Here is a 25,382-nt window from a genome sequence, read left to right as displayed (position 1 = left end):
GCGGCAGGCAGCTCCCCCTTAGCTACGGCGTTAGGTGTCGGACCCACAGCAGCCGGTCCTCCACGGTTTTGTAAAGGCGAGTCAGAAAAAGCTGCAAAAGCAGACTTTACGACTTGTTGCTCAACCTTCATCGTGCATATAGTTTCTTTGAGTAACCGCCACAGGGTAGCTAGAGATTTTGCTTCTTTAGACCCAAGGGTAATTTCGCCCCACAAGCGTACCCCGATCTTTTCCCAAGTCCCAAGCTCAAAGGCTTCGCCAACCCCCTGGGTTAAGTTTTTACTCCAGAGCAACAACTTTTTTAACATAGAGTCATCATACTCTATCCCTCTCGTAAAGAGGATATGCTGGAAGAGCTTAAATATTGCTGCTTCTTCTTCACTCAATGGAGTCCCCATTTTAATCCTTTTCCGAACACTCGGCTGCTCACCTGAATTCCACTGTAGTGTCTCCCGGGCTCACAGGCTCCGTAGCGTTCCGAGGCGTCTGCCTCCTGGGCTCAAAGGCCCCGAAGAGTTCCGGTCCTGCCAGATCCTGGTCCTGCCAGATGAATCCCGGTCCTGCCAGATCGACTTCCCCGTGGCACTGCGTTCTTCGCTTTCAATGTGAAACTCCCTGTTTGGGCGCTATTTGTCGCGGAATGGACACTCAGTTGGAGATCAATGTGATCAGACAAAGCCATTTATTCTAGAAAACTAACTCTTTATATACTATTTCTTAAAGTTGTTTGCACTAACTTGGCCCATTGTGATTGCATACATATCTTTGAGGCCCTTAACAACTAACATATAATTGGTCAAGCACAGGTGTGAGAACCTGACCTTCAGAGTTTTCCAACAGTCCTCAATTTAGCAGCTCAGTAAATTCCAGCTCCTTCTTACCTTGCTGGGATTCTCACTCCCAGTGCCTCGCTCCCATCCTCCTTCACCTTTTGTTGTTCCTTGGTTCATGTCGAACTCCACGTGGGCACTTGCTGAGCTGGGTACACGGCCGTTCTTTGCCAGAAAGTCATCCACAACTGTTTGGCACTGCCTTCTTGCCGCGTGAGCCAAGGCCCTGGCCAGCAGACAGGCCTGTGGGCGGAGGGGAGCAGCTGCCCTCCTCCAAACCCCCGCTCTTCCTCCCAGGGCCTCTGCAGCTCCACAGCCAGAGCCCTCCAGCAGGACCGTGGGGTTTGGCCCCAGGGGGCAGAAGGCCTTTCAGCTGAGCCTCTTCCCCACTCCCAGTGGGTTTCCCGAGCCCTGGGACTGTTGTGCTGCCCACAGCGTTCGCCAGCTCCTCCATCGCGTCCCCCCCGCCCCTGCTTTAGGCCCTGGGGGCCTGACCCTCCGGCTGATGGTCCCAGGAGGAACAGACCCTCATCCTGTCCTCAGGGCAAGGAGGGCTGGAGGGGGAGGGATATGGACCTGTTAGGGCGGGGGAACAAAGGGAAGAAAATGGCCGCCATATGCTTTCCTTCTCCAGGAAAGCTCCACGGAGTGGGAGAGGGCAGAAACGCTGTCAGGGGCATGGCCGAGGCAGCAGTGAGGCCTCTGGCAGGAGGGCTGGGGTGAGCCGAAGGGAACCACACTGCTACAGGCATGCTCGTGGGCCCCGTGGTTTTGTCCCACCTCTCTCTACCTCGCAGAGCAGTGTCTGCAGCGCTGCCTGCTTTCAGGAACGGCGAGCACGAGCCCAGCCCAACAAGAGCCGTGTGTTCCAAGAGCCTAGACACCAGGATGGTCTGGGAAGTGCAAGCAACAGTTTTTGTGGCACCAACAGACTGCCAAGAGGGACCTTCGCCAGTGCTCAGCACAGAAGGGCAGCCCCCGACCCCCCCGGACTGAGCACCTGATAGCAGCAAAAGGCCTAGACCCTGGTGTCTGGGGTGCCAGGTCTCTGGTGGGATGGAGGGCTGTGTCTGGGAGAGACAGGGCGGCTGAGCCACCATCATGCCCCCCCCCAGCGGTCAGGCTGCTCAGGCCTCCCATAGCTCAGAAACCCCTCTTTGGTCCCAGACATGGCTGCACCCATTGTGGACCCCCACTACAGCCAGTCCCCAGAGCCAAGGTGTCCCCTGAATGGAATAGGCCTGTGCTTTGGGGATCATGGCCCCCAGACAATGCCAGGCTCTGAAGCCTCCTTCCTAGGGCAAAATGGGGGGCAGTCCTTGTGCCAAAGGATTTTGTCAAAGCCCATAGGCAAGGAGAGGCTGTGAAAGCGTGTCTCCCTGTGCTTCCAACATGGGGATGTTTCCTCTGGTTAGGAAACATTGCTGTGGTGGAGAGAAAAAGGAAAGGCTGAGGAAGGCCTCAGCCTGCAAAAGGCAGAAAGAAGATGACTGCTTTGAGAGGGACACTGAAGTGACATTGCTCTGCACCAGACAAACAGTCACATCCCTCTGGTGTGTTCCTCCATTTTCCTCTTTAATTCTTATCGAGGGAAGGTCTCCACATGAGTCTTTCCAATCACATTTGTCTCCACCATCTTCCCATGCACCTGCACTCGATAAATGCAGGTGTATCTTGGTTTACCCCAGTTGCTCTGTAAGCCGAGTTTCAAAAGTCGAAAGGCTCTGGGGATGCCATTCTGCAAAGAAACCACAGCAAAAAAGCAGCGTCACTCCTGGGATGCAAAGAGCCAGGGCAGGCTCCACGTGTCTTCCTCCGCCAGCCAGACCCCTGCTCTGGGACCAGCTCCTGCTCTGGCTGAGGAAGCAGCTTCTCCCTCCTGCCCTTCTCCCAGCCAGGAGGCAAAGGATCCCTGTGCCCTTGCAGAGCAAACACCCAGCCTCAAGAGAGAAGGTGGTGGGCAGCTGTGGGGACCTGAGGGTCTCCTGTGCCAGGAAGCAGGACCAGGGGAAAGCCCTGCTGCCGGAGCACAGTGCTGAGCATCCTCCTGGCCACCGCCTGCCCTGCAGGTGCCGACAGGCGGCTCTGGTCGTCACAAGGTTCAGGCCCCTGTCCTGCCAGGGACTGTCCACTCTCCCCCTGCAAGCCACTTGCTCGCAAACTGGTGTTTCTGCCCTGGCCTCCTGCCCACACGCACCCACTGTACCTGCAGAAGGAAGGTCTGAGTTGGCTCTTTCTGCATGCTGTAGATGAACGACCCCAGCAGAGTTTCGCCCTGGCCTTCCTCATCCAGTCCCTTGGAGATAAATGCACGGGAGAGCAGGTCAGGCTCAAGCTGACCATGAGCAAATGCTCACGCCAGATCTGGGCCCGTGATCTGCACCACACTCCTGCGCCTCTGGCGCAGTCCGGCACAGAGGTCGGAGACCCATGCGGCTGTGTCTCCTCCTCAGGCCCCTGGAGGTGCTGGGCCAAAACGTGCTGAGCAAGTCTGTGAAATGTCCCTTCTAGGAAGGGCAGTGCTTGGGAGCACACACATCTCTGCCGATGCACAGGGAGCAGCAAGTCCCGGTTACAGCTTTACCCGTGGTCAGGCCCCAGCCCCGAGCCCAGCACAGACTTACAGAGACCGTGAAATCCTTGGGCACACTACCGAAAGTCCCCAGTGGAGTGGCTATATTTGAGCCGTACTGTAAGGTGATGGCCGTTGGTTGTACTTCGGTGGGCAGCCGGATTAGCACCTCGCTCCGAGACTGTTGCATAGGCCAGCAGTACGCTGGGGAAGCATCAGGCTAAAAGCAGAGGGGGGGAGAAGTGAATGTGAGGGCTTTGCTCCCCTGCTTGCCAGAACCACAGGCAGCGCTGTGCCCGGGGCTGTATTTCTGCTGGACATGCATGGTGTGTTGGGAAGCAGGCAGAAGCGCCCGCTTTTTCTAGGCAGCCAAGCCCCGTGTGGGACCTCAGCTGTCAGGCACCCCATCCTTGCCCTGGACCTGAGCAAGACCCCTGGCCTGACAGGAGATGACCCAGGGCTTGGCTTCAACTTGATCCAGAGAGGCAAGAGAAGCAGCACTGACGGTTTCTGCTACTGTACCTGCACAAAGGTATCCTCAAAGGGTTGATGAAACAGGGACCAAAACCCCCTTCTGAGCCATGCAGAGGTGCTGGATGATCTCTGCAGGTCGATGGCAGTCCCTGAGGGCAGAAGAGAACAGCTGACTGCAAGTGGCCCCAGGTGCAAAGGACCTGGTGGCTGCAGGCGACTGCTAAGTCATGCAGCACTGGATGCTCGGAGGTGCCCCGGGAAACGCAGGGGATCCCTGCGCCCGGTGATGGCATCTCTCTCCCAGCCGCACAAAGAGAAGATCTGTGGGTGCTGGGGGACAGTGAGCCCCCACGGCAAGGGCAGCGGGCCCAAGGCAAGGTCGTGCTGCGTGGACAGCAGAGAGTGATGCAGCCGTATGCTTTCCTTCTCCAGGAAAGCTCCACGGAGTGGGAGAGGGCAGAAATGCTGTCAGGGGCATGGCCGAGGCAGCAGTGAGGGCTCTGGCAGCAGGGCTGGGGTGAGCCTAAGGGAGCCACACTGCTACAGGTATGCTCGTCGGCCCCGTGGTTTTGTCCCACCTCCCTCTACCTCGCAGAGCCGTGTCTGCAGCGCTGCCTGCTTTCAGGAACGCCAAGCACGTACGCAGCACAGCAAGAACTGCCTGGACCCAAGGGCTGCCCATACCTGTGCTTTTGAGAGCCCACGGAGGCACCTCCGTGGGGTCAGGCATTGCTCCTCTCATTTGCTGAGCGTCCTGGGGAAGACACCAAGGAACAGGGAAACCACCATGTCAGAGCTGGCCAGGAGAAGGGGCTCTGCAAGCGGAGAAGCTCAACCCGCAGCCCCTGGCAAGGGAGGGGTGTGTAGGCCGGGACGAGCAGGGTCCCCTGCACCAGGCACTTCCTGGGCCAGCTGGTGGCCTTTCGCTGCCCAGCCCTCTTTCCAGAGCGCAGGATCACCTTTACAAAGCTGATTTCTGCAGCCAGACGTGTCACCTCATCCCTCAGCCGCTGCATCTCTCCAGCTTGTCCTTTCCACACACCAGGTGCGTTCCTGCAATCCCCAGGAAATCGGACCTTGTCAGATCACTGCCCAGCAATGCGCAGAGCCTCCAAGCCCAGGAGCAGCGCAGACAGTGATGCTCAAGCCCCTTTTCTTCCCCTGCTTTGCAAGCGCTTCCTTCCCCCTCCAGGTTTAGCACAAGGCCCGGACAGGAGCGGAAGACACGAGCTCTGGGCGCTGTGCAAGTGAGAGCAAATTGCACGGGCTCGTCTGCCCATGCTGTCCCCACCAAACATGCTGCAGGGCTGGGGAGAGGAGAGGGCTCTTACCAGAGTGAACTCAGGTCAGCTGCAGGCTGCCCCTGGAAGGGAAAGGCTCTTGTTGGAGTCCCACAGCAGCCAGGGCTTCCCCGAGCTGGCAGCTCTAGGCAGGCACAGCAGAAGCTGCTGCCGCTGCTCTGGGTCACTGCCTGGCATTGGAGAACTGGGTGATTCACCCACCCACCCATCGCCTGCAGTGCTCCCTGGCAGGACTTTCCTGTCCCACTGACCTGTGGCGCATTCTTTCCACGCGGCCCCATGAGCAGCGAGGTCCCGCACCAGGCACCAGCTGTAACTTCACCGAGAGAGAGTCATTTTACTGCGGTTTCTACGGATCCCTGTAGTCACACGGTCTCCTCCCACACCAGGGTGGCAAGAGGTTGGCCGAGGACACCACAAAGGGGTGCAGGGAGAAGAGGTGGCTCCAAGCAGGGGCTCTTGCCCTGGGCCTTGGGGCGCTGCACAGCTCTGGTTCCAGGCTTTGCACCCCACTGCTATGCCCCATTTCATCTGCATGCAGCGAGCATCTTGTGACCTCCCAGATCCACAAAGGTGAGATGTTGCATGGGCCACACAGGCTCTCAGCGCCTCTCCCTCACACTGAAGCTCGCACCTCACTCCTCTGAGCCTCCTCTGGCAGCGGGTAAATACTAACCGAGAGCAGCGAAGCTGATCAAGCAGATCATGAAGAGCCCCTCTTTCCTTAGCGTCGCAATCTGTTTCCTGAAAAAGAGTGGGTCCTGGGGTTAGCGGTGCTCAAGGCAGAGCCCTGCCCAGAGGAATTTCTCTTACGAGCTGAACAACGATTTGCAGGGGAGCCAGAGGTTCTCCTTGTGGGGAGCACCACCAGCTTCCCATCTGATCACCCTGACCCTCTGGCACCCCAAAGTTCCATGTCAGTTACAGACACTTGTTGTACTCACAGGATGGAGATGCTTATTCTGAGGCATCTCTGAAGGAAGATCACGGCCATTGCCACTCTGTAAGCAATGCTGGATACCAGCCCTGGGCAAAGAAATGGTAGAAAAGCCTGAGGAGCCTTCTTGAGGAGCCCCATCGGGAGTATGGCAGACCTCTGCGAGGAGGTGGGTGCTGGTCCTGCACACTTCCTTCCTGTGGGACAGGGACAGGGCAGGCTTATGCCCTGGAGGGGGTTGCTTGTTTCTTGCTGGAGGCCCAGCAGGATCCCCTTGCCGGCAGGGCACTGACAGCAAGGCTGGGGAAGGACTGTGGATGAGGCTTTGGCCCCTGCATCTCTACCGCACGGGCTTGCCCCGGTGCTTATGACAGTAGCCCCATGGTTATTACAGACATGGACACGGTGGCCAGCTCCATCATGATCACGTAGGCAAAATGGCCCCAGACCGCTCGTGTGGCAGGATGATACTGACTATTCAGGGCTGTCGGTCTCAGCTGAGCCAGGCAGGCCCGGTGCAACCATGGCGTGAAAGGCAGCACTGAACTTACGCTCTGTGTTTGCAGCACTGCAGCGTGCTGGCTCTTCGCAGCTGGTCCCCTGGTCCTCGTGAGAAGAGGGGCACCTATGGGAGGGAAAGGGAAGGACACTGTTTGGCACTGCCTTCTTGCTGCACGAGCCAAGGCCCTGGCCAGCAGACAGGCCTGTGGGCAGAGGGGAGCAGCTGCCCTCCTCCAAACCCCCGCTCTTCCTCCCAGGGCCTCTGCAGCTCCACAGCCAGAGCCCTCCAGCAGGACCGTGGGGTTTGGCCCCAGGGGGCAGAAGGCCTTTCAGCTGAGCCTCTTCCCCACTCCCAGTGGGTTTCCCAAGCCCTGGGACTGTTGTGCTGCCCACAGCGCTCGCCAGCTCCTCCATCGCGTCCCCCCCGCCCCTGCTTTAGGCTCTGGGGGCCTGACCCTCCGGCTGATGGTCCCAGGAGGAACCTTGTACCTGCTCCCGAGGACCTGAGTGGGCTCAACTGCACATCCATACCTGCTGCCGCTGGCTGTCCTCACGAGGGAAGTGCCCCGCGCGCTTGGAGGAGCCTTTCTCCTCCTCATCTCTGGGACAAAGAAAGCTCCCCCGCAAGCCTGTGCGTCCTCCTTCCGTAGCAGGAGTGTTGCCTGGCTGGGGGAGGGCACTTGGGCAAGAGCCCCAAACCAACTGCCAGGAGGAGAACACCAGACACGGGCAGATAGCCACCAGGACACAGCAAACTCCTACCAGGCAGGAGGTGGTGGCCCAAGTGCTGTAGGAGCCACCTTGACGTCACAGGTTCCTGGCTCCACTGTGACTGTGACATCACAGGTGAGCAAGGTGCAGGGATACACCCTGCTGCCCACTTAGTGCTCTGGGTTACATTTGTGACTAGCCAGTGCTGAAAATACACCAGCGTTTCTCTGGTGCTGACCTGTGCCTTGCAGGGCCCAAGGCTTGCTCGGTTTCTCTCTGGGTGTCCCTCCTTGAGTAGGCTGTGCGGGTGGGCAAGAGCTGGGACAGCCAAGCCAAACTGACTCGGCTCCATTCCATGTGAGGTCATGCTTTGGAATAAAGCCTCGGTCTTTGGTCAACCCTGTCAGCTGAAGGTTCCCATGGGGAAGCAAAGGGGTGCTGCCTCTGGGTGACACCAGGCTGGGGCTGGGGCTGCATGGGGCTTTGGCTTGCTCTGTCCCTCTGTCTCCACACTGTCATGGGGAGCTCCGGTCACCAAAGGGGCCCCAGGAATGTGCCAAGGGGCTGCTGCGTGCTTCCATCCTCAGTGAGAGGCATGAGCACCCAGGACACTGCAATGACTCCATACGGGCTGGCCCATGCACCCCAGTGACTCCTCTGGCACGAGCCAGCCGATTCCTGTGAATCCGTGTGTCTCCAATTTAGAGAGAGGCACGGATTTCATGGATGGACTGCTCAGTGGATAAGGAATTGGCTGGATGGCCGCACAAAGGCAGTTGTGGTCAATGGCTCAATGCCCAGCTGGAGATGGGTAACGGGTGGTGTCCCTCAGTGGTCAGTGTTGGGACCAATCTGCTCAACATCTTTGTTGATGACACGGAGAGTGGTATTGACGTGCCCTTAGCAAGTCTGCCGATGACACCAAGCTGTGTGGTGTGGTCGACACACTGGAGGGAACGGATGTCATCCAGAGGGACCTGGACAGGCTGGAGAGGTGGGCCTGTGCAGACCTCATGAGGTTCAACAAGGCCAAGTGCAAGGTCCTGCACCAGGGTCGGGGCAATCTCAGGCACAGCTATAGGCTGGGCAGAGACTGGATTGAGAACAGCCCTGAGGAGAAAGACTTGGGGGTGTTTGTTGACAAGAAGCTCAAAACGACCCCGTAGCGTCCATTCGCAACCCCAACACCAACCATATGCTGGGCTCCATCAAAAGGAGCATGACCAGCAGGTTGAGGGAGGTGATCCTGCCCCTCTGCTCTGCTCTTGTGAGACCCCACCTCGCAGTGCCGCATCCCGCTCTGGGGCCCCCAACACAAGAGGTACGTGGACCTGCTCAAGTGTACCTAGAGGAGTCCAACAAGATGATCAGAGGGCTGGGGCACCTCTGCTGTGGAGGCAGGCTGAGAGAGTCCCACTTGTTCAGCCTGGAGAGAGAAGGCTCTGGGGTAGCCTTCCAGTACCTAAAGGGGCCTACAAGACAGGCTGGGAGGGACAGTTACAAGGGCCTCTAGTGACAGGACAAGAGAAGATGGTTTTAAACTGAAAGAAGGGAGATTTAGATTAGATATTAGGAAGAAATTCTTTATTGTAAGGGTGGTGGAGCAGTGGCACGGGTTGCCCAGAGAAGCTGTGTCTGTCCCACCCTTGGCAGTGGTCAAGGCCAGGCTGGATGAGGCTTTGAGCAACCTGGTCAAGTGGAAGGTGTCCCTGCCTGTGGCAGGGGGGTTGGAACAAGATGATCTTTAAGGTCCTTTGCAAGCCTAACCAATCTATGATTGTATGTTTCTATGATACCTACGGGAGGTAAAAGAGCCCTGCTGTGCCAGCTGAGGCAGCAGGGAGTCCCCGATGTGGAAGCCCCGGCCAGAAGGAAGCCTTGGGAAGCCTCTCGGCAGATGTCCCTGCCACAGCTCCTCCACTGGCCACAGGCCCGCAGATTAGCCTTGTTGCCTGTCCATGCCCATTTGCTCCAATTGGTCTCGTAGCTCCTGTAATTTTTTATCTAAAAGCTTAGTCCACTGCCCCCATTCCTGCTCAATTTTTGGCCCCGGTTGGGGCAACGCTAACGATGGTGTACCTGGTACGAGTGGGTATAAATTCGGAGTCTCACTGTCCTCCTCCGGAGGTTCCCATTCTTCTGCATCAGGCGGTGGAGCAGCGGCGGCGTAAAAGCGGTCGTAAGGGGGGGGGGGTGCGGGGGGGGGGGGCTGTAACGGCGGCATGAGAGGCGAGCTGGCCGGCGTGAAGGGCGGGCGGGCCCCCATGAGGGGCGGGCGGGCCGGCGTCGACGTGCGGGGCGGGTGGGGGAATTTGGGGGCTGGGCTCAGGGGCGGTAGCGGCACGAAAAGGATCCGAGTCAGGGCGTTTCGGCGGTGCATCATCCTTTTCAAAATCCCAATCTCTAGTTATTGGTGCCGCCGGTGAAGGCGTTGTCGGCACAGCATAGGGAGGATGCGCTGGATCCTCAAACAGTCGCAGCTTAGGGCGCACAAGCTTTCGAACCAGACGTTTTGCGCTTGAAGCGGCAGGCAGCTCCCCCTTAGCTACGGCGTTAGGTGTCGGACCCACAGCAGCCGGTCCTCCACGGTTTTGTAAAGGCGAGTCAGAAAAAGCTGCAAAAGCAGACTTTACGACTTGTTGCTCAACCTTCATCGTGCATATAGTTTCTTTGAGTAACCGCCACAGGGTAGCTAGAGATTTTGCTTCTTTAGACCCAAGGGTAATTTCGCCCCACAAGCGTACCCCGATCTTTTCCCAAGTCCCAAGCTCAAAGGCTTCGCCAACCCCCTGGGTTAAGTTTTTACTCCAGAGCAACAACTTTTTTAACATAGAGTCATCATACTCTATCCCTCTCGTAAAGAGGATATGCTGGAAGAGCTTAAATATTGCTGCTTCTTCTTCACTCAATGGAGTCCCCATTTTAATCCTTTTCCGAACACTCGGCTGCTCACCTGAATTCCACTGTAGTGTCTCCCGGGCTCACAGGCTCCGTAGCGTTCCGAGGCGTCTGCCTCCTGGGCTCAAAGGCCCCGTAGAGTTCCGGTCCTGCCAGATCCTGGTCCTGCCAGATGAATCCTGGTCCTGCCAGATCGACTTCCCCGTGGCACTGCGTTCTTCGCTTTCAATGTGAAACTCCCTGTTTGGGCGCTATTTGTCGCGGAATGGACACTCAGTTGGAGATCAATGTGATCAGACAAAGCCATTTATTCTAGAAAACTAACTCTTTATATACTATTTCTTAAAGTTGTTTGCACTAACTTGGCCCATTGTGATTGCATACATATCTTTGAGGCCCTTAACAACTAACATATAATTGGTCAAGCACAGGTGTGAGAACCTGACCTTCAGAGTTTTCCAACAGTCCTCAATTTAGCAGCTCAGTAAATTCCAGCTCCTTCTTACCTTGCTGGGATTCTCACTCCCAGTGCCTCGCTCCCATCCTCCTTCACCTTTTGTTGTTCCTTGGTTCATGTCGAACTCCACGTGGGCACTTGCTGAGCTGGGTACACGGCCGTTCTTTGCCAGAAAGTCATCCACAACTGTTTGGCACTGCCTTCTTGCCGCGTGAGCCAAGGCCCTGGCCAGCAGACAGGCCTGTGGGCGGAGGGGAGCAGCTGCCCTCCTCCAAACCCCCGCTCTTCCTCCCAGGGCCTCTGCAGCTCCACAGCCAGAGCCCTCCAGCAGGACCGTGGGGTTTGGCCCCAGGGGGCAGAAGGCCTTTCAGCTGAGCCTCTTCCCCACTCCCAGTGGGTTTCCCGAGCCCTGGGACTGTTGTGCTGCCCACAGCGTTCGCCAGCTCCTCCATCGCGTCCCCCCCGCCCCTGCTTTAGGCCCTGGGGGCCTGACCCTCCGGCTGATGGTCCCAGGAGGAACAGACCCTCATCCTGTCCTCAGGGCAAGGAGGGCTGGAGGGGGAGGGATATGGACCTGTTAGGGCGGGGGAACAAAGGGAAGAAAATGGCCGCCATATGCTTTCCTTCTCCAGGAAAGCTCCACGGAGTGGGAGAGGGCAGAAACGCTGTCAGGGGCATGGCCGAGGCAGCAGTGAGGCCTCTGGCAGCAGGGCTGGGGTGAGCCGAAGGGAACCACACTGCTACAGGCATGCTCGTGGGCCCCGTGGTTTTGTCCCACCTCTCTCTACCTCGCAGAGCAGTGTCTGCAGCGCTGCCTGCTTTCAGGAACGGCGAGCACGAGCCCAGCCCAACAAGAGCCGTGTGTTCCAAGAGCCTAGACACCAGGATGGTCTGGGAAGTGCAAGCAACAGTTTTTGTGGCACCAACAGACTGCCAAGAGGGACCTTCGCCAGTGCTCAGCACAGAAGGGCAGCCCCCGACCCCCCCGGACTGAGCACCTGATAGCAGCAAAAGGCCTAGACCCTGGTGTCTGGGGTGCCAGGTCTCTGGTGGGATGGAGGGCTGTGTCTGGGAGAGACAGGGCGGCTGAGCCACCATCATGCCCCCCCCCAGCGGTCAGGCTGCTCAGGCCTCCCATAGCTCAGAAACCCCTCTTTGGTCCCAGACATGGCTGCACCCATTGTGGACCCCCACTACAGCCAGTCCCCAGAGCCAAGGTGTCCCCTGAATGGAATAGGCCTGTGCTTTGGGGATCATGGCCCCCAGACAATGCCAGGCTCTGAAGCCTCCTTCCTAGGGCAAAATGGGGGGCAGTCCTTGTGCCAAAGGATTTTGTCAAAGCCCATAGGCAAGGAGAGGCTGTGAAAGCGTGTCTCCCTGTGCTTCCAACATGGGGATGTTTCCTCTGGTTAGGAAACATTGCTGTGGTGGAGAGAAAAAGGAAAGGCTGAGGAAGGCCTCAGCCTGCAAAAGGCAGAAAGAAGATGGCTGCTTTGAGAGGGACACTGAAGTGACATTGCTCTGCACCAGACAAACAGTCACATCCCTCTGGTGTGTTCCTCCATTTTCCTCTTTAATTCTTATCGAGGGAAGGTCTCCACATGAGTCTTTCCAATCACATTTGTCTCCACCATCTTCCCATGCACCTGCACTCGATAAATGCAGGTGTATCTTGGTTTACCCCAGTTGCTCTGTAAGCCGAGTTTCAAAAGTCGAAAGGCTCTGGGGATGCCATTCTGCAAAGAAACCACAGCAAAAAAGCAGCGTCACTCCTGGGATGCAAAGAGCCAGGGCAGGCTCCACGTGTCTTCCTCCGCCAGCCAGACCCCTGCTCTGGGACCAGCTCCTGCTCTGGCTGAGGAAGCAGCTTCTCCCTCCTGCCCTTCTCCCAGCCAGGAGGCAAAGGATCCCTGTGCCCTTGCAGAGCAAACACCCAGCCTCAAGAGAGAAGGTGGTGGGCAGCTGTGGGGACCTGAGGGTCTCCTGTGCCAGGAAGCAGGACCAGGGGAAAGCCCTGCTGCCGGAGCACAGTGCTGAGCATCCTCCTGGCCACCGCCTGCCCTGCAGGTGCCGACAGGCGGCTCTGGTCGTCACAAGGTTCAGGCCCCTGTCCTGCCAGGGACTGTCCACTCTCCCCCTGCAAGCCACTTGCTCGCAAACTGGTGTTTCTGCCCTGGCCTCCTGCCCACACGCACCCACTGTACCTGCAGAAGGAAGGTCTGAGTTGGCTCTTTCTGCATGCTGTAGATGAACGACCCCAGCAGAGTTTCGCCCTGGCCTTCCTCATCCAGTCCCTTGGAGATAAATGCACGGGAGAGCAGGTCAGGCTCAAGCTGACCATGAGCAAATGCTCACGCCAGATCTGGGCCCGTGATCTGCACCACACTCCTGCGCCTCTGGCGCAGTCCGGCACAGAGGTCGGAGACCCATGCGGCTGTGTCTCCTCCTCAGGCCCCTGGAGGTGCTGGGCCAAAACGTGCTGAGCAAGTCTGTGAAATGTCCCTTCTAGGAAGGGCAGTGCTTGGGAGCACACACATCTCTGCCGATGCACAGGGAGCAGCAAGTCCCGGTTACAGCTTTACCCGTGGTCAGGCCCCAGCCCCGAGCCCAGCACAGACTTACAGAGATCGTGAAATCCTTGGGCACACTACCGAAAGTCCCCAGTGGAGTGGCTATATTTGAGCCGTACTGTAAGGTGATGGCCGTTGGTTGTACTTCGGTGGGCAGCCGGATTAGCACCTCGCTCCGAGACTGTTGCATAGGCCAGCAGTACGCTGGGGAAGCATCAGGCTAAAAGCAGAGGGGGGGAGAAGTGAATGTGAGGGCTTTGCTCCCCTGCTTGCCAGAACCACAGGCAGCGCTGTGCCCGGGGCTGTATTTCTGCTGGACATGCATGGTGTGTTGGGAAGCAGGCAGAAGCGCCCGCTTTTTCTAGGCAGCCAAGCCCCGTGTGGGACCTCAGCTGTCAGGCACCCCATCCTTGCCCTGGACCTGAGCAAGACCCCTGGCCTGACAGGAGATGACCCAGGGCTTGGCTTCAACTTGATCCAGAGAGGCAAGAGAAGCAGCACTGACGGTTTCTGCTACTGTACCTGCACAAAGGTATCCTCAAAGGGTTGATGAAACAGGGACCAAAACCCCCTTCTGAGCCATGCAGAGGTGCTGGATGATCTCTGCAGGTCGATGGCAGTCCCTGAGGGCAGAAGAGAACAGCTGACTGCAAGTGGCCCCAGGTGCAAAGGACCTGGTGGCTGCAGGCGACTGCTAAGTCATGCAGCACTGGATGCTCGGAGGTGCCCCGGGAAACGCAGGGGATCCCTGCGCCCGGTGATGGCATCTCTCTCCCAGCCGCACAAAGAGAAGATCTGTGGGTGCTGGGGGACAGTGAGCCCCCACGGCAAGGGCAGCGGGCCCAAGGCAAGGTCGTGCTGCGTGGACAGCAGAGAGTGATGCAGCCGTATGCTTTCCTTCTCCAGGAAAGCTCCACGGAGTGGGAGAGGGCAGAAATGCTGTCAGGGGCATGGCCGAGGCAGCAGTGAGGGCTCTGGCAGCAGGGCTGGGGTGAGCCTAAGGGAGCCACACTGCTACAGGTATGCTCGTCGGCCCCGTGGTTTTGTCCCACCTCCCTCTACCTCGCAGAGCCGTGTCTGCAGCGCTGCCTGCTTTCAGGAACGCCAAGCACGTACGCAGCACAGCAAGAACTGCCTGGACCCAAGGGCTGCCCATACCTGTGCTTTTGAGAGCCCACGGAGGCACCTCCGTGGGGTCAGGCATTGCTCCTCTCATTTGCTGAGCGTCCTGGGGAAGACACCAAGGAACAGGGAAACCACCATGTCAGAGCTGGCCAGGAGAAGGGGCTCTGCAAGCGGAGAAGCTCAACCCGCAGCCCCTGGCAAGGGAGGGGTGTGTAGGCCGGGACGAGCAGGGTCCCCTGCACCAGGCACTTCCTGGGCCAGCTGGTGGCCTTTCGCTGCCCAGCCCTCTTTCCAGAGCGCAGGATCACCTTTACAAAGCTGATTTCTGCAGCCAGACGTGTCACCTCATCCCTCAGCCGCTGCATCTCTCCAGCTTGTCCTTTCCACACACCAGGTGCGTTCCTGCAATCCCCAGGAAATCGGACCTTGTCAGATCACTGCCCAGCAATGCGCAGAGCCTCCAAGCCCAGGAGCAGCGCAGACAGTGATGCTCAAGCCCCTTTTCTTCCCCTGCTTTGCAAGCGCTTCCTTCCCCCTCCAGGTTTAGCACAAGGCCCGGACAGGAGCAGAAGACACGAGCTCTGGGCGCTGTGCAAGTGAGAGCAAATTGCACGGGCTCGTCTGCCCATGCTGTCCCCACCAAACATGCTGCAGGGCTGGGGAGAGGAGAGGGCTCTTACCAGAGTGAACTCAGGTCAGCTGCAGGCTGCCCCTGGAAGGGAAAGGCTCTTGTTGGAGTCCCACAGCAGCCAGGGCTTCCCCGAGCTGGCAGCTCTAGGCAGGCACAGCAGAAGCTGCTGCCGCTGCTCTGGGTCACTGCCTGGCATTGGAGAACTGGGTGATTCACCCACCCACCCATCGCCTGCAGTGCTCCCTGGCAGGACTTTCCTGTCCCACTGACCTGTGGCGCATTCTTTCCACGCGGCCCCATGAGCAGCGAGGTCCCGCACCAGGCACCAGCTGTAACTTCACCGAGAGAGAGTCATTTTACTGCGGTTTCTACGGATCCCTGTAGTCACACGGTCTCCTCCCACACCAGGGTGGCAAGAGGTTGGCCGAGGACACCACAAAGGGGTGCAGGGAGAAGAGGTGGCTCCAAGCAGGGGCTCTTGCCCTGGGCCTTGGGGCGCTGCACAGCTCTGGTTCCAGGCTTTGCACCCCACTGCTATGCCCCATTTCATCTGCATGCAGCGAGCATCTTGTGACCTCCCAGATCCACAAAGGTGAGATGTTGCATGGGCCACACAGGCTCTCAGCGCCTCTCCCTCACACTGAAGCTCGCACCTCACTCCTCTGAGCCTCCTCTGGCAGCGGGTAAATACTAACCGAGAGCAGCGAAGCTGATCAAGCAGATCATGAAGAGCCCCTCTTTCCTTAGCGTCGCAATCTGTTTCCTGAAAAAGAGTGGGTCCTGGGGTTAGCGGTGCTCAAGGCAGAGCCCTGCCCAGAGGAATTTCTCTTACGAGCTGAACAACGATTTGCAGGGGAGCCAGAGGTTCTCCTTGTGGGGAGCACCACCAGCTTCCCATCTGATCACCCTGACCCTCTGGCACCCCAAAGTTCCATGTCAGTTACAGACACTTGTTGTACTCACAGGATGGAGATGCTTATTCTGAGGCATCTCTGAAGGAAGATCACGGCCATTGCCACTCTGTAAGCAATGCTGGATACCAGCCCTGGGCAAAGAAATGGTAGAAAAGCCTGAGGAGCCTTCTTGAGGAGCCCCATCGGGTGTATGGCAGACCTCTGCGAGGAGGTGGGTGCTGGTCCTGCACACTTCCTTCCTGTGGGACAGGGACAGGGCAGGCTTATGCCCTGGAGGGGGTTGCTTGTTTCTTGCTGGAGGCCCGGCAGGATCCCCTTGCCGGCAGGGCACTGACAGCAAGGCTGGGGAAGGACTGTGGATGAGGCTTTGGCCCCTGCATCTCTACCGCACGGGCTTGCCCCGGTGCTTATGACAGTAGCCCCATGGTTATTACAGACATGGACACGGTGGCCAGCTCCATCGTGATCACGTAGGCAAAATGGCCCCAGGCCGCTCGTGTGGCAGGATGATACTGACTATTCAGGGCTGTCAGTCTCAGCTGAGCCAGGCAGGCCCGGTGCAACCATGGCGTGAAAGGCAGCACTGAACTTACGCTCTGTGTTTGCAGCACTGCAGCGTGCTGGCTCTTCGCAGCTGGTCCCCTGGTCCTCGTGAGAAGAGGGGCACCTATGGGAGGGAAAGGGAAGGACACTGTTTGGCACTGCCTTCTTGCTGCACGAGCCAAGGCCCTGGCCAGCAGACAGGCCTGTGGGCGGAGGGGAGCAGCTGCCCTCCTCCAAACCCCCGCTCTTCCTCCCAGGGCCTCTGCAGCTCCACAGCCAGAGCCCTCCAGCAGGACCGTGGGGTTTGGCCCCAGGGGGCAGAAGGCCTTTCAGCTGAGCCTCTTCCCCACTCCCAGTGGGTTTCCCAAGCCCTGGGACTGTTGTGCTGCCCACAGCGCTCGCCAGCTCCTCCATCGCGTCCCCCCCGCCCCTGCTTTAGGCTCTGGGGGCCTGACCCTCCGGCTGATGGTCCCAGGAGGAACCTTGTACCTGCTCCCGAGGACCTGAGTGGGCTCAACTGCACATCCGTACCTGCTGCCGCTGGCTGTCCTCACGAGGGAAGTGCCCCGCGCGCTTGGAGGAGCCTTTCTCCTCCTCATCTCTGGGACAAAGAAAGCTCCCCCGCAAGCCTGTGCGTCCTCCTTCCGTAGCAGGAGTGTTGCCTGGCTGGGGGAGGGCACTTGGGCAAGAGCCCCAAACCAACTGCCAGGAGGAGAACACCAGACACGGGCAGATAGCCACCAGGACACAGCAAACTCCTACCAGGCAGGAGGTGGTGGCCCAAGTGCTGTAGGAGCCACCTTGACGTCACAGGTTCCTGGCTCCACTGTGACTGTGACATCACAGGTGAGCAAGGTGCAGGGATACACCCTGCTGCCCACTTAGTGCTCTGGGTTACATTTGTGACTAGCCAGTGCTGAAAATACACCAGCGTTTCTCTGGTGCTGACCTGTGCCTTGCAGGGCCCAAGGCTTGCTCGGTTTCTCTCTGGGTGTCCCTCCTTGAGTAGGCTGTGCGGGTGGGCAAGAGCTGGGACAGCCAAGCCAAACTGACTCGGCTCCATTCCATGTGAGGTCATGCTTTGGAATAAAGCCTCGGTCTTTGGTCAACCCTGTCAGCTGAAGGTTCCCATGGGGAAGCAAAGGGGTGCTGCCTCTGGGTGACACCAGGCTGGGGCTGGGGCTGCATGGGGTTTTGGCTTGCTCTGTCCCTCTGTCTCCACACTGTCATGGGGAGCTCTGGTCACCAAAGGGGCCCCAGGAATGTGCCAAGGGGCTGCTGCGTGCTTCCATCCTCAGTGAGAGGCATGAGCACCCAGGACACCGCAATGACTCCATACGGGCTGGCCCATGCACCCCAGTGACTCCTCTGGCACGAGCCAGCCGATTCCTGTGAATCCGTGTGTCTCCAATTTAGAGAGAGGCACGGATTTCATGGATGGACTGCTCAGTGGATAAGGAATTGGCTGGATGGCCGCACAAAGGCAGTTGTGGTCAATGGCTCAATGCCCAGCTGGAGATGGGTAACGGGTGGTGTCCCTCAGTGGTCAGTGTTGGGACCAATCTGCTCAACATCTTTGTTGATGACACGGAGAGTGGTATTGACGTGCCCTTAGCAAGTCTGCCGATGACACCAAGCTGTGTGGTGTGGTCGACACACTGGAGGGAACGGATGTCATCCAGAGGGACCTGGACAGGCTGGAGAGGTGGGCCTGTGCAGACCTCATGAGGTTCAACAAGGCCAAGTGCAAGGTCCTGCACCAGGGTCGGGGCAATCCCAGGCACAACTACAGGTTGGGCAGAGAATGGATTGAGAGCAGCCCTGAGGAGAAGGACTTGGGGATACTGGGGGAGTGAAAAATATTACATTAGCTGGCAGTGTGCACTTGCAGCCTAGAAACCTATCCTGGGCTGTATGAAAAGAAGCATATACAACAGGTACTAGTGGATGAACAGCTGAATATGACCCAGCAATGTGTGCTCACAACCCAGAAGTCCAACTCCACCCTGGGCTGCACCGAAGGATCGTGACTAGCAGTTGAGGGAGGTGATTCTCCCTCTCTACTTTGCTCTCATGAGACCCCACCTGCAGTAGTGTGTTCAGCTCTGGAGCCCCCAACATAAGAAGGACATGGACCTTCTTAAGAGAGTCCAGAGGATGCCCATGAAGATAATCAGAGGGCTGGAGCACCTCTCCTACGAAGACAGGCTGAGAGAGTTGGGCTTGTTCAGTCTGCAGAAGAGAAGGCTCCAGGGATACCTTAGAGCCTAAAGGTGCCCTGCAAGAAAGCTGGAGAGAAACTTTTTGCAAAGGCATATTGTGATATGACAGGATGGGAATGGCTTTAAACTGGAAGAGGGGAGATTTAGATTTGGCTTTAAAAGGACATTCTTTACTGTGAGGGTGATGAGGCACTGGAACAGGTTGCCCAGAGAAGTTGTGTCTGCACCATCCCTGGAAGTGTTCATGGCCAGGTTGAGCAACCTGGTCTGGTAGAAGATGTCCCTGCCCATGGCAGGAAGGTTGGGACTAGATGGTCCCTTCTGACCCAAACCATTCTATGATTCTGTGATTGTATGATTACAGCCCAGGGTACAATCCATCTGGAGAATGAAAGTGAACAAATAAGGCAAAGAACCATAAAACCAATCACATATATTCCTTGAACCTGTACATGTGAGTAGCTCACCCTACAAAATTGCTTTTAGTCTGTGACTTTCTGTATCATGGGCAAACCATATATTATTTAAGGTCCCATTAAGATTAATCTTGAGAGTGTTGACACTGCTTTCTGCTGCGGTTTTATTGCTTGTCCCTTGTCAGGGAAGGAAGCAGAAGTATAGGGCATAAGGGAGAAAATTAATTTTTAATTTGGGCATAATTAAAGTGTTTCTGGGCATCATAGCAAGTAACTGAGTGCCAAAACAGATACACTGAACACAAGCTCCAAGGTTGTTTGATAATTGTGTAAAAAGTATGAAAAGAAATGCCCTTCCAAAGCAACATCATTTGTTTTAATGGTGAGCTCAGTAACTGAACATAATGTCTTGTATGTCTAAATATTTTGGATTCGGTTGTATCATTCTTAGTTATATTGAATAGAAATCCTTTTAGCATGTAAGATATCACTGAATTCAACAGAATGACAAATGAAAAAAGGTACCACTTTTGTGATACCCACCCATAACAAATTTTCCAGCAGAATAGAAGGTACCACTTCTTTGTTCAGACTCAGCTGCCAAATATATTTGTTCATATTAGCTGATGTTAGTTCTGAAACATCTAAAACCTGTCTAGGAAGAATAAGGGATTTTCTTTTTCTAAGACCTGCATCTGTGTTGGATTTAGGGAGCATGTGAAACTTAATGTCAATAAAGCCGCATACTTTCAGTGCTGAAGGATGGAGAAGAATGACTTAGAGCAACATATATTAAGTTAGAGCAACTTATGTCAGTTTATTACCATATAAAATATTAAGGCTATTTTCTCTTGCTTAATTGACACACTAGATGAAAGAAGGACACAGGGTGAAGACGTCAGCTGTGACCACAGAAGAAAATTTTATACGAATACTGAAATATTAAATTAATACTGATGTTGCAAAGTTTAAATATAAAAGATTCAAGTTTCAGGAACAGGTGTATGAGATATTTGCAGCTCCATAATTAAATAGCTATCTACAATCTACATGGCACAATCTTCAAAGCTATTGACTATCCAGATGGTCTCAGAGATTATGTCTAGATAATTTGAAAGTTTGTAAATTGTACTAGCTTCTAATATTTCTACCCACACTGCAGGAAGGGAGTCCCATCAGAAGCATTTTCAAAAGCCTTATTGGTACAAATGGGACAAGCATGTCATTTACTTGGTAATACCAATCTGTGTTAATTCTCTTAACACAACCTGTTAATAGATGAATACATTGTCCAGTTCAAGCAAGGTACAGAAACTGTGTAGTGGACAAGTGCCATCTTAAGGCACGTCAAGGATAGGAGGGTTATGAGGGGCAGTCAACATGGCTTTACCAAGGGGAAGTCATGCTTGACCAACCTCATAGCCTTTTATGAGGAAATAACACAGTGGATGGATGATGGCAGAGTGGTGGATGTGGTCTACCTTGACTTCAGCAAAGCATTTGACACAGTCTCCCACAGCATCCTCATAGCTAAACTGAGGAAGTGTGGCCTGGATAATCAGGTAGTGAGGTGGACTGCGAGCTGGCTGAAGGAGAGAAGCCAGACAGTTGTAGTCTATGGGGCGGAGTCCAGTTGGAGGCCTGTATCTAGTGGAGTGCCTCAAGGGTCAGTATTGGGACCAGTATTATTTAATATATTCATCAATGATTTAGATGAGGGAATTGAGTGTACTGTCAGCAAGTTTGCTGATGACACTAAGCTGGGAGGAGTGGCTGACACGCCAGAAGGCTGTGCTGCCATCCAGCGGGACCTGGACAGGCTGGAGAGTTGGACAGGGAATAACTTGATGAAATATAACAAGGGAAAGTGTAGAGTCCTGCATCTGGGCAGGAACAACCCCAGGTTCCAGTATAGGTTGGGGAACGACCTGTTAGAGAGTAGTGTAGGGGAGAGGGACCTGGGGGTCCTAGGGATGGCAGGATGACCATGAGCCAACACTGTGCCCTTGTGGCCAAGAAGGCCAATGGCATCCTGGGGTGTATTAGAAGGGGGGTGGTCAGTAGGTCGAGAGAGGTCCTCCTTCCCCTCTACTCTGCCCTGGTGAGACCGCATCTGGAATATTGTGTCCAGTTCTGGGCCCCTCAGTTCAAGAAGGACAGAGACCTGCTGGAGAGAGTCCAGCGCAGGGCAACTAAGATGATTAAGGGAGTGAGTGGAGCATCTCCCTTATGAGGAAAGGCTGAGGGAGCTGGGTCTCTATAGTTTGGAGGAGACTGAGGGGTGACCTTATTAGCGTATATAAATATATAAAGGGGGAGTGTCACGAGGATGGAGCCAGGCTCTTCTCAGTGGCAAACAATGATAGGACAAGGGGTAATGGGTACAAACTGGAACACAAGAGGTTCCACTTAAACTTGAGAAGAAACTTCTTCTCAGTGAGGGTGACAGAACACTGGAACAGGCTGCCCAGGGAGGTTGTGGAGTCTCCTTCTCTGGAGACATTCAAAACCCGCCTGGACACATTCCTGTGTAAACTTATCTAGGTGTTCCTGCTCTCGCAGGGGGATTGGACTAGATGATCTTTTGAGGTCCCTTCCAATCTCTAACATACTGTGATACTGTAAAGTGTAAATACCAAGAGGCCACATATATTGCAGTCATAGCTTTCCATCAATCTGTTCTGTTACTTCAGAGACTGTGAAATCAAACGAGATGTGGCAACAATGAAAGCAGATGAACCGAAACACCAGTGTGGGGCAGAAAAGGAAAGAGCAAAATATATTTTAAGATCATATCGGGCAGAATGGAGTGGATGGGAACTTGGAGCATATACAACTTTATATAACTCACAGAAAAAGAACATTTCACTATAGTTTCCCTCAGTTAACAGCTATAGGAAGCTAACTGGATGTAAAATAAAGGGACTGAAGTTACAGCACCAGGAAAAGTCACCCCAGAGAAAAATTTTTATGGCTTTCTAGTTCCAGCAATGCTTCTGGCATGATTGCAGTGTTTATATTGTAAATCCTCACAGTTTACTTTTATTTTATGGTCTTTTTTAACTTTCCACTTTTGGATTGCTTTATTGCAGAGGGGTTTATGTCATATTTTACCAACTGTGAAGGTATAAACTAATAGTTGGGAATGTGCTTGTTTGAAATGTTTCTGCTTAATGCAAGGAAGCTGGTACATGTTTCAATATGCTTATCCTCACAAATGCTTAGTTGCCTTACCTTTTAATGTTGAACAGCCTTGTTTTCTGAAAGTTTAGGGTTTATTCAGAGAAAAAGCACTTTTGCTTATAGACTTGAGCCCTCTACTCTTGCTGTAGACTATTCTTTATGCTGTCTGATCTGATTCTCATTTATTTTACTTTGATAATGATTTCATTAGTCTCACTGTAGATGTTAATGAGATTTAGACGGGAAGGCTGTCACTCCACTGTCATTGTTCACATCGTCCACCTGTAAATCTTTCCAGCTTCCATGCCCATATGAGTACACATATGGTATTTCATTCCAGAAATGACATTCACTGACCAGAAAGAGGCTTTTGCTCTTTCTGGTCTTCCTCTTGCTCTCACACAACCCCAGCCCCTGCAGCAGGACAGCCCCGCATGGGACCACCATAGGCTGTGGGTGATCCAGATCACATTGGCTAATCTAGCACCAGATTATAGCTGTGGTGATGCCCACATCCACCACTGCCCTCATCCTGTTCTTTGCCTAAAATCAATGCTAGAAAAGAAGCAAGAGCAGCTCATGAACAGCTACACAAGACAGATCAGCTAACAGCTAGCAAAAGAGGTTGCTCTATCTATATCCAAAGCAATGCAAGTCATATCGAAAGAAATGGAAAAATTGTATAAATATGTTTGACAATTGCTGATATGCTGAGTTAGGGCATGTAGTTATTATGCAGAGAAAGGGGGTTCACTTAGATCAGTAATATAAAATTTTGTTCAGGAAAAAATCCATTAATTTTATCTGATCAGTTTAATTTGTCAGTTCAGGTTAAACACTGTAAATTAAGGTAAATTATATTAATTTACAGCAACAGCTAGCACCAGGAACAATGCCTGGCATTATTTTTCCTGTACCTGTAACTTTTCTGTAGCAACAACCAAACAAAATTACTGTTAATTAACCACATATGTGTTCTCCAAAATTAACTCTGTATATGAAAACCCCATGGAAACAACAAGGCACACTGATTATATTTTTTACCATTCTACCTAAAAGTAAAGCACAAAACTAGAGGCCAAGACAGAAAGGAAGGCAGAGGAATTCTTAAGGCATTTTATAAGCCCTTAGAATTAGGGTTTAACTACAGTGTAAATGATTTGTGATGAGAATAAGGCAGATAATTTTAATTTTAAAGCAAAAAAATTGCTTTACCTTGCAGCAGCCTTTCTTTTTAACTTTGATAAAAAGTTATCCCACAGACTAGGCCAGACCCCCACACCAGTTTGTGAGATGGCTATTGCTGAATATCTTTCACCCTGATGGCTGTGATGGTGCCGGGAACCCCCATCAAAAAATTCCTTCTATGAGGAACAGGTCAGGGCCTTAAAGCAGCATAATCCATTCTGGATTCCATCAGGTTTTGAAGTATGCAACTGACTTTGCAGTCACTAAGTCTATGCTTCAACTGGTATTTGTACAAGTACTCCACATCTTTGTGGTTCAAACAGAAACACAAATATTCTTACAGAGTCTAAAAAGTATTTGCTAAAAATTCTAATGGCAGGTGTTAGAACAGCTCTGAACAGATTAAACTCCCAGCCTCTCTACTCTCAGGCCACAGAAATGACCTTCATTCCTGACTTTTATCTTCCAGATTCAAATTTCAAAGTAGAAAGAAAAGCCAGATAAGGAACCAAAGGAATGATCTGGCATTTTCAGTACTAAAAGAAAACATGTTTATTTGATATCCCAGCCGTTCAAATTCTATATCATTTCTGTAAGTAGAGAACCTGAAGAATTTTTCCATGTATAGCAAATCATGCACAGTTCAGAAGATAAATGCAGTATTTACCTGTGCTCATCATGACTTCATGAAAGATCATGGAAAATTTTTCCGAAAGAAGTCTCAGTTGTAAACAAAAGTGAAAGCATGAATTCATGAGAATTTAAATCAGTTCTTGCTAACGTAAATCTTCCAAAATTCTTAGGCTTCTTTAACTCTATAGCGTGCACTGGTGCTATTTAAGAATGGCATAGGGAAAAGGGAAATCTAGCTTTCACATACGTATTAATGTCAAATACTTTTTAATAATCACATAACTAGATTTGACTGTATGCATTCAAATGGAGGAAATTAGTTGCTTCGCAATGCAGAAGGATAAAAGTTATCTGTCATAAATTAAGAGGCTGATTGAGTAAACGTCTGTAATCCTCTTCCTTCTGTACAGACTGAGCTAGACCCTGGTGGTCAACAGTAACAACAGTTTCTTATTAAGACCTTATACTGAGCTTTTATGATTGCTTTAGTAATTCCACTTGATACCAAAAGAATCACATCAGTAATGCACCTTCCCTAAATATAAATGGACAAACTTCCCCCAGCTCATGATTTAAGACTATTTTCAGAATTACACATGCTTTTACCTCAGTGTAGCATTCCTTGGCTGGCAGTCAAAAGACTAACAAGGCATCTGTACAGTTGGTGTGGTGTGTTGTAAACTAACTATACTAATTTATCTTATTGCCTTCCATGGGTGATGTGGGGAAAAACAGCTGGCATTAACTCATTGTCTATCTGGGATGTAAAGAACCAGTCTGGCATGTGATTATTTGATTAGAAATTAAAAAAAAAAATAAAGGTATTGGGAAAGGAAATATGCCCATTTTCTGAATCCTCATCAGGATATGCTGGATACAACTCCCTCATGTCCAGCTTTGAGACATTTGAGAGAGCTTTGCACATGAGAGAGCATCAGTGGTGGAAGGTTGGTGATGACAGCACAGTGGAATGGGAATTGAGTTATTTCCATGAATGGTGACATGCACCTTGAAGCTGAACAAAGAGGGAAGCCAAAGGCACAGAAGCATAACAGGTAAAAAAATAAAAAATATTTGTCTCTTATATGACATGTAATGAAAATGAGTTCTGCCTATGACAAATTGTGCAAATGTTTGGATCTTGGCAAGCCTTGGTCCTAGCCAGGCTGGGCTGGAGGTGATTTGAAAACATTGGCTACTAAAACGTGACTTGGAAATTTGATTTGTTCTGGGACCCAGAAGTTTCCTTCTGTCCTTGCCACCGCCGCTGACTGAC

This window comes from Psittacula echo (assembly GCF_963264785.1).
Source record: "Psittacula echo genome assembly, chromosome: Z".
NCBI classification, from domain to species: Eukaryota; Metazoa; Chordata; class Aves; order Psittaciformes; family Psittacidae; genus Psittacula; species Psittacula echo.
This window is presented reverse-complemented; position numbering follows the sequence as displayed.